General features: G+C 35.9%; 1 pseudogene; it reads left to right on the top strand.

Annotated features, from left to right (window-relative positions):
- The first annotated feature begins 10,002 nt into the window (after window positions 1–10,002).
- Window positions 10,003–10,121, top strand: LOC118601875 (annotated as a pseudogene).
- Window positions 10,122–10,358: the final 237 nt, after the last annotated feature.

Below are 10,358 nucleotides of genomic sequence, written 5' to 3'. Positions count from 1 at the left end.
AAGGAAGACCAGATGCTGTAAGTGTTATAAAAATAATAAGGGATTGTAATCTGACAAGGTCCTTGCAATCTGTGAGGTCAACCAAGGGTTGCCTCGCCTAAAAAAAAAAAATAAAGTATCCTAATATTTTGGTATGGTGAGGATATAATAACACTTTCTTAGGATTATGTATAGAACAAAAGTGCATTGCCATTTTCAAATTAAATGTCAGACTCTTACCTACTAGACCTAATCATATCTCTGGGAGTCAAAAGTCAAATAATATAACTGTCTCATAGCTGAGTAAGAAATTTCTCTTCCATATTTTCCATAGGTTTATTGATTTTTAAGTCGTATACTTTTCACTTATAAAAACATGCAGTTTGCAAAGAACATCTGAAATGGGAGCCAAATTAGGTTATTTGGTATCTCCTTAGGTTATAATGTCTTTTTGACATCAGTAGCTTTTTTGTTTTAGTCTCAGCCTTTAGGAAAGCTAAGAATTTTAAAATTAAAAGTAAAGAGCTGGGAATTTGTTACAATAACCAAATGAATCTACATATTTTCACTGAAATACCAGTAACATAGATGTTAAGTGTTAAATAGTACCTACTCACTTTACTTTTTGTCTATTTTGTTTTAGTTAAGTTTTCCTAAATTATAGTTTCCATCAATTATCACCCAGTTTTGTGGATGAGGAAACCAGGACAAATTTGTCATATTCCATTTCTCAAAGTTAACATAAAGCTGAAATCATTCAACCTACTAACAGTATTCTTTCCACTAAAGACTTAAGTGGTAGAGTAAAGACATTGGCAAAGTAGTGGTTGATATTGTTATTAGCTCAAATGTCTACAGTCTAAATTGTGTGTATGTGTGTTCATTACTGAATATCAGGAGCTGTAACAGAATTGATGAGGTTATGATTTCTAAGGTTCAAGTGTGTGCCTTATGTATACATGTATACAACTGGTAAAACTCAGGCAAGTAAATTGTAGTTAAATGGTTTTATTTGCTTAATTTTTGCATTGCACAAACCAGCTGACTACCTTAGTATGCCTAGAATTGATTCAGTAGTTTAAAGTCATAGAGTGCTATGTTTATACAATGATTTCGTGTGACTTCTCAACAATCTATGGAGTGGGTAAATAGAGAAGTGATAGTTACAGGGATATTAGTCACAACTGGGCTTTTTTTCACTTGAGTATTCTGAATATCAGTCTTATGTTTATACTAGGTTTTTTAATCAACACTTGGGATGATGCTGAGATGGTTTTTTAAGCTTCATTTAAAAGAACTGTGGATTGGCTCAATAAAACATGGGGAAGAGATGAGAAATAGAGCAACAGATGTGAATTGAAACAGTACAACTGTCTTCGAAGCTGATCCATATAGAGCTTAGTTTATATCCTGAGGCAACTGGAGAACCACTGGATTTTCTTTTTTCCCCAAAGCATCATTGCGACATCATAGAAAGTTAAGACTTTAATATTAGGTTCAGTTTGTCTTACGTGAACTGCTCTCCACTGTAGTAGCATTGAGCCTCAGGGATGTCCTATGTTCTCTGGAAGTATCATAGTGATTGATTCCTTGAGGGAGATCTGGAAAGGTTGCCTGGAGAAAACAGTATTTTAACCAGGCTTTGAAACAATGATAGAAATTTGATAGGCTGATGGAGGGGCATTCTTGGTTGAAGCAAAAATCAAAGCATTCTAGCAGTCCAGCAGGAGAAATAACCCATTTTCTTTTCTTCTCTCCTGGGAATTGACTCAGATTTCTTAACTAATTGGTAGACCCAGTATGCTAAACCTACTTTAATTCAAAGGAGCTCATCAAATCCAACCCATCAAAATTTAGTGCTAGACTCATTTTCTGTCATTTTAGGTCCCTACTCTTCCAAAGCACCTCATAATTCCTCCTTGAGTCTTTCATTGTCAAGATAGATAAACAGCGCATTTTCAACTGCTACTTAGATTTCAAAACTATCAAATGAGATTGATCTTCATTGTATGAACTGACTGAAGGGTTTTAGTGGCCTTGTTTATTTGATCTATACTTTTCCTAAATTATATACTGATTTTTGGGTTTGTTTTTTGTCTCCCTCACCCCCAATAAGTGTGCTAGAGCAACTGGACATCGGTATAAAGAAAAATGGACTATTACCTCGCCATACACAAGTAAAAATTAAAATTGCAAACCTTCTAGAGGAACTATCTTTGCAACCTTGGAGTAGACCAGGATTAGAGTTCACAAAAACGCATTAAAAATTTTAAAATATTATCAAAAGTAAAAAATGGAGCCACGTACTAGAAGAAAATATCCACAATATATCTGACAGGATATATAATTTAAAAAACAAAATCTGAACAGTTATCACAAATATGAGCATATGAAAAGGATACTTAGCATGATTAGTAATACAAATTTGACCCAAAAATGAAAAAAGAAAAAAAAAAAACAGTACAGTTCACTCTACGCAACTACCAAGAATGCGCAAACAACTGGGATTCCCATACATGCTGCTGAGAATGTAAAACGGCACAGCTTTGGAAAGCAGTTTCTAAGAAAGCTTAAAACTGTTTTCACTCTGTAACCCAGAATTATGACTAGGGGAGGGGTGGTGGTGGGAAGGGGGTATTCCCAAGAGAAATGAAAACATCCACAAAAGTTCATAGCTTTATCACTAAACGTCATTTTACATGAGGGTCAAGAACAGGCAAAAATCAGTCAAGATGACATGTTAAATTAGTGTTTACCTGGAGGTAAGGAAGGAGTTGACCAACAAGGGGCCTAGTGGAATATTCTGGAGTCATGGGAATGTCCCACATGTTGATCTGGGTAGTGATTAAACAGGTGTGCACCTAATAAAAAATTCATCCGGTGTACATTTAAGATTTGTTCATTTTAAACATTTTAAGATAAATAGTTGAGTAAATTTTAGTTAAAGCTACAGAATGAAACCCATGAAGCCTTGAGATGCTAGAATTAGCAAAGTACAGTTCATAAAATAGTCATCCTTAATGTGTTTCAAATAAAATGGAGGTCTTAAAGTGACTATCTGGTTTTGGTATGAGTAACTTACCTCCATTCAATTAGATCTCAGAACATTTCTTATGAGGCATTGGCGGGCAAGCAGAAGGGTTCCCCTTCCCTCCCAACCACCAAGCCCAGGGCTAAACAATTAGAACTGGATCTGGATCAGGGTAAGGACTGGTGCTGGGGGTGCTTCTAGAATGGGGGTACTTCTGGATGCCAGGAGAAGCAGGATCAAATCTTTGTAGAGAAACTTTCCCTACAAAGGGAAAGTTCATAGGCCTACGGAACTCCCATAGGATTATCTGATGATCGCCAAACATATAAGACCAGTCACTATGATTGGTAAGAAAAACATGGAAATAGCTTTACACCATCAAGGACTTAATATGTTCCAGTTGTTGGAAATAAAAGCAGAATAGCTGTAATTACAAAGATGGGTATACAATAAGAAGGAATAAGCAGATTATCAAGGTCAACATTAAAAGCGAAAAATAGACACTGAAATTAACTCAATGGATAAGTCAAAAATGATCTAGATATAATTGAAGTGATTTAAACTTGAAGTTATATTCAAATAGCTTACCTAGAACAGCCAAGAGATAGAGGACTGTATGAAACAAAAGGTAGGAGATACGGAGACTGGAATGAGAACGTCTAATATACTTTATTAAGTAAACGAAGAGAATGGAGAAGAGGCAATGTTTTAAACAATTGCAAAATTCCCAAAGTTGATAAACATGAATCCATAGCACCACAAATAATAATGCATCCCTAAGTAGAACTAAAACATGCCTATAAACATAGGACCAAAGAAACAAGCAAAGAAAGACCTTGATTTCTGCTACTTGCATGATAGGCTACATTTTTGGGCCAATGCTTCTTATGAGTACAATGAAAATGCTAGGTAAAATATTTTTAAAATCTTAACAAGAGTTAATGATAATGAAGAATGATCAGGCCAAAATCCAAGATGTGATAAGAACCTAGAAAGTTATTGTTCCAAGCCACTTAGGACCTAGGAGCAATTGCTAATCAAGCTATATAATTTTCGATAGCTTTTCAGGACAAGAAAGAAGTAGATGACTAGGCCCCACCTAAGTTAAGAAGTTCGGTAAACTATTGGGGCCCCAGAAACTAGATCAAGTATCAACTCCAGCAGAATTAAAGCCCAAATTTGTGTTGCTAGAGTGGAGAGGAGGACACTCAGGTCATGATTAAAGGGGTTTCAGATAAAGAATCCCAAGTTTCTGGTAGAAGCAAATCACATTTGTGGAATAAGCAGTCCTTCCCCTAGGTCATGGTGAAACCACATCAATAATTTTTTCAAGAACTATGAGCAACACACAGTCAATAAGCAAACAAGGCAACCACATCACTGGTGATAACTCTCAAAGGCAAAGACAGCCCACTCTCCTACAAAGAAAACAGATTTGGAGTGATCAAATACAGACTGTAAAATGCAAATTAGTACATTTTTGAAAATATAAGACATGCTCGAAAATAGAATGGGATACTAAAAATAATGGTAGAGCGAATTTGAACACCAAATATAATTTCTAGAAATGAAAAATAAAATTTCAAGTGCAATTGAACAAAGCTGAAGGGAATTGTTTAACAAAAAGATGGAACAGGAGAAACGCAGAATGCAGCAAAGAGGAAAAAGAAAACATTGAGGAAAGGGCAAGCTGTAGGGAGGGTACTCAAGAAGTCCAGTATATGTTTGATTGGTGTCCCGGAGAAGCAAAGAGAGAATGGATCAGAGAGATCATCTGAAGCTATAAAGGCTGAGAATTGTCTAAAACTGATGAAGAACACTACTCCACAGATTCAAAATCCCAAGTAATCCAAAACAATAAATAAAAATGAACCCATATCTAAGCAACAGTTTTATGAAATCAAGATTACTAAAGGCAAAGAAATTTTTAGGATTTTCCTTTGCCAGAACCTTCAAAGCAATGACAGCTATCCTGACAATTAAACATCTATATATATTAGAACAATTTTTTTCGATGTACTGCCAAACTAGGATTTTATACCCAGTAAAAATTTTTTAGGAATGAGGCTAGAATAAAGAAATTTCAGAAATATTAAAACTGGGAGTTTGCTATCAGCAGGAGGTCACTAAAGGAAATCCTAAAAGATGTACTTTAGGCAGAAGGAATGTGATACCAGATGTAAGGCAAGGAAAAATGGTAAAAAAAAAAAAAAAAAAAAATTAAAAAAAAGAAAGACGGGCAAATGCAAAAGGTGATTGACCATATAAAAGAGCAATAATAATTAGTCAAAAACAAAACAAGATAGAAAATACAGCACATTACAATTTTATGAAAGTAGAGAAGAGAAATGAAGTTAAAATGTTCTAGGAACCTTATGTTGTCCAGGAGGAGAAAAAAGATTTTGATTCAGTTTAAATTTGTTAAGTCTGCATTGTAAAATGAAAGATAACCAATGAAAGAACAGAAATAATACCACTTCCACACTAGTAGAAGGAAAATATGAAATTATTCATTTAAAATATCAGTTAAAGAGAAGGTCTGATAAGAGAGGCAAAAGCATGAAATAATATAGTTTTAAAAACAAATAGTAGTTAAATGATGTGTTTAAATGTTCCGGTTTAAAGACTGGAGAGCCATGGGTAAATCATAGGACATATTAAGATTGAAAGTAAAGGAATGAAAAAGAATAAGACATGAAAATACTACCCAAAGGAAAATGAGTGTAACCTACTATTACCAGAGAAAACACACTTTAAGACAAGAAAGCACTATTTAAGTTTGGTCACCATGTGATAATGAAAGATTTGTTTCACTGAAGATACAATTTAAAATTTTCACACCTACTAAAATTTTCTCATTGCAAAGAACCAAAATAAGAACAATAAGAAACAGACAAATCCACAATAGTGGGAGTTTTAACAAATTTCTCAGAATTCGACAGAACAAGCAAATAAAAATAGTAAGCATACAGATTTCAACAATGTAGTTAACAACCTTGTTCCGTTGAAAACAATACATTCAACATCTGCAGAATGTGCTCACTTTTCCAGACATACACAGTATTTATAAAAATTGATCCTAGCAATCTCATCAAATTTCAAAGTGTCGAAATCATATAGAGGATGTTCTCTGACCACGATGCAATTAAACTGGAAATCAATATGAAGATAATTGAAGAATTTAAGTTTAGAAATTTAGACATATACTTCTAAATAACCTAATGGTCTGCTCAATCAAATGGACAAAATATTTTGAACTAAATGATAATAAAAAATCTAAATGTCAAAATTAATGAATGCAGCTTAAGCAGTCCTTATAGAAAATTTAGAATTTTAAGTCCATATATTAGGAAAAGAAAAAAAATGAAAATTAATGAGGTAAGTATATAAGTTAGCGTTGGCTAGGGCACAGTAATTTAGAGAGAAATGCATAATGGCTCAACCTACTAGACATTTATTGCTTGCTCATTTAACAATCTGGGACAGAAGAACAGGTTGGTTCTTCTCTAACAGTCCTTCAGGGACTCAGCTGAAGTCTGCTATTCTCAGCTCTTACTTTCCAAGGTCACACTGGGGCCGTGGTTCTCCAACTTCAGCATGTTTCCAAATAATATGGAGGGCTTTTGTGTTTCGTTTTCTTAACGGTGGTGTTTAACGTAAAAAATATCACCTATTTTAGAGAAGCTGTAAATAGGTGGGCAAAGTTCATTATTTGAGAAAATAATTCAGAGTATAGAACCATTAGATATATATTCACCATAGCATTACTGAAATATTTTATATTTCCCCCTGCTCTATTGACATATAACATTGTGTAGATTTAAGGTGTACCACATGATGATTTGATACTTACATATTGCATAATGATTCCCACCATAAGGTTAGCACCTCCGTCCCCTCACATAGTTACCATTTTGGGGGTGTGTGTGGTTAGAACACTTAAGATCTACTCTCTCAGCAACTTTCAAGTGTGTAATACAGTATTATTAAATATAGTCACCATGCGGAGCTTTAGATCGTCAGAATTTATTCATTTTATAACTGGAAGTTTGTACCTTCTGACTTAATATCTCCCCATTTTCCCCAGCCCCAGCAACTACTATTCTACTTGCTATTTCTATTTCGTTGGGTTTTTTTTTTTTTTTTTTTTTTGGATTCCACATGTAAGTGAGGTCATACAATATTTGTCTTTCTCTGACTTATTTCACTTAGCATATTGTCACAAAAGCCGGGACTTCTTTCTTTTCTGTGGCCGAAAAACATTTCATTGAATATATATACCACAACTTCTTCATTCATTCATTTGTCAATAGACACTTAGGTTATTTCCATATTTTGGCTATTATGAATAATGCTTCAATGAACATGGTGTGCAGATATCTCTTTGAGATAGTGAATTCATTTCTTTTGGATATATGAAACAGAACAAGGGAACAGAAGACAGAGCCCAGAAACAGACACACTTACACAGAGACTAGATCGCGTCGGAGATAGCACTGCAAATCAGTGAGAACTGGCTGGACCATTCAACATGGTGCTGGTTCAATATTATCGATACGAAAATTATGAACTTAGATATTCATATCCAATTGGTGGATACCTTATACCAAACTAAAAGAATCCAGTTCCAATGGATTAGATTTAAATGTGAGAGGCCAAACTTTTACAATGTTAAGAAAATATAGGAAAAAATCTGTATAAACTAGTGGGATAAAACATTTTTCTAAAGCAAGACACAAGCAGTGCACTTCATACAGGAAATGACTGATAAATTGGACGACATTAAACTTTATAACTTCTTCAAGACACTTTAAAAATAATGAAAAGGTAACCCCCAAAGCTAGAATATATTTGCAACATATATAACTGACAAGGTATAGTATTAGAATATATAAAGAACTCCTGTGAATCAATCAGTTAAAGACGACCCAATAAAAACCTGGACAAAAGTCATAAATAAGCATTTCACAGGAGAATAAAACTTAATATGCAATAAGCATGTGAAAAAAATGTTTATCTTAGTAGTAACTGGGGGACTGCAAATTAAAATCATGATGCGTTATATAATTATCAAAAAGGCAAAAATGAGTAAACCAGGCAATCTCAAGTAGATGTAGAACAAAGGAATTCTTATGCACTCCAGCTGGAAATGTAAAGTGGTATCATATGACACATTGGAAAACATTTGCATTACATTATAAAGCTGAAAATGCTTATACCATATAAGCTGGCACTTTCGCTCCTGGGTGTATACCCCAGAGAAACCGTGGCTCATATGTTCCAGGAGTCATGCACAAGAATGTTCATAGCAGCCTGGTTGCAATAGCAAAGCACTGAAAACATTCTACGCGTCCAAGGAAAGGGGAATGGTGAAATTCACATCAGTGAAAACGAATGAATCACATGATCAACATGGCTCAATCTCAGGAACTTAATTTCGAATTTAAAAAGGGAAGTCACAGAAGCATACAGATAGTGTGATTCTGTTTATATAAAGCTCAAAAACCTGCAAAGCAACAACATTTGGCAAACATACATATGTTAAAATGATAAAAGCAAGGAAATGACTGGGGCTTCTAACAGCAGAAATGGGTCTGGGGTGCATGGAGAAAAAACACACAAGAGGCTTTAAAGGAACTGATATGCTCTATTTCCTCATCTGGTGAGTCAGACGATTTTTAAAATTTTTCTTAAGAACTTAAAGCAACAAATCACTTATTTAAGTTTCTGTGGATCTGTGTCCTCCACCTCAGGACTCTCCGAGGCTGTAAGGTGTTAGCTGGTGGTGCAGTGAACTCAAGGCTTGACTGGAGAAGGATCTGCTTCCAAGCTCACTCATGTAATGGTTAGCAGGTCGGTTCCTCATGAGTTGTTGGACTGAGGGCCGTAGATCCTTGATAGCTCTCGGCCAAAGGCCATCCTCAGTTCCTTGCCACATGGACCTCTCCATAGGGCAGTTCACAAAATGGTAGCCGGCTTCATCAGAGTGACTGAGTGGAAGCAAAAGAGGTGTGCCAGAAGAGTTTTCATAAACTAATCTCAGAAGTGACAGTCCATTACTTTTGCCATATTCTATGCATTAGAAGCAAGTCACAGGGCCAGCCCACGCTCTGTGGGAGAGAATTACACAGTAGTGTGAACACCGGGAGGCAGGAATCACTAATGGCCATTTTAAAAGCTGCCTGCCACATATATTTTAGTGTGTGTTTTCTCATTAAACATTCCATAATAAAAAATCCCTATGGCGACTCCTCAGGAACTTCAGGATCAAAGTAGTTTCCTTACTGTGGTAATCTCATGCTAAGAAGCCCTCTTCCATGGCCTGGCTTTGTCTGCCCTGTAGCCTCCATTATCCGTTCCATCAGACGGATTAAGCAGATTTTCTCAAACAGGCCATGTGCTCTCAAGCCTCCAAGCATTTCCCCACACTGTTCTCCTATGTAGGGTATCTGCTCCTCAGTGCTGCTCACTCATTTACTAATATGCATCACCTCCCCCAAACACCATCTCTGCTCCCACTCTTTGTCTCCCCATCCTCTGACCTGGGTTAGGTTCTGCTGATCTAATGGTAGAATGGGTAGCTTGGGCATTTGCTCTGTTGGACTCTGGGCTCTCGGAGGGCAGGAACCTGCCTCCCTGTTTTACCTCCTAGGACCTATCCCAGAGCCCGGCACGATAACCACCCCACATGAGACAGTGGAGAGGAAGTAAAGGGACATTGATAAGCATTCACAGCAAGAGAGTACATAGAGGCTATGAAGAGCCTTGTGACAGTTCAGGTGGGGCTTTTAAGCCAAAGGAGTTATGAAAAAAATAGTCAGTTTTCAGTTTTTTGAACTTCACATAAGGGATTGTGGATTTGTGTTGCTTAAAATATCCAGCACTATTGTAAGGAGGGTTTTTTGTTTTGTTTATTTTGTATGTATGTATGTATGTATGTATGTATGTATGTACGTACTTATGTATTTTTTAGTTAAACTTTATTTTGAAGAGTCTACGGCTATGCTACCCTACACAAGCTCAATCCCTTCTGATCTCGGAATCTAAGCAGGGTTGGACCTGGTTAGTATTTGGATGGAAGGCCACCTAGGAAGACCAGGTGCTGTAGGCGTAAAAAATAAAAAATAAAAAAAGCATAAGGGACTGTAACTTGACAAGGTCCTTGCAATCTCTGAGGTCGACCAAGGGTTGCCTCGTCTAAAAAAAAATCTGTATTTTGAAAAAATTTCAAACCCACAGTTACATGAATATTACAATCTATTTCCATATACTCTTAATTTATTGTTAACATCTTAACACATTTGCTTTCTCTCTCATTTTGTGTGTGTGTGTGTGTGTGTGTGTTTGT

The sequence above is a fragment of the Rousettus aegyptiacus genome, unplaced genomic scaffold (assembly GCF_014176215.1).
Source record: "Rousettus aegyptiacus isolate mRouAeg1 unplaced genomic scaffold, mRouAeg1.p scaffold_m13_p_4, whole genome shotgun sequence".
NCBI classification, from domain to species: Eukaryota; Metazoa; Chordata; class Mammalia; order Chiroptera; family Pteropodidae; genus Rousettus; species Rousettus aegyptiacus.
This window is presented reverse-complemented; position numbering and strand designations above follow the sequence as displayed.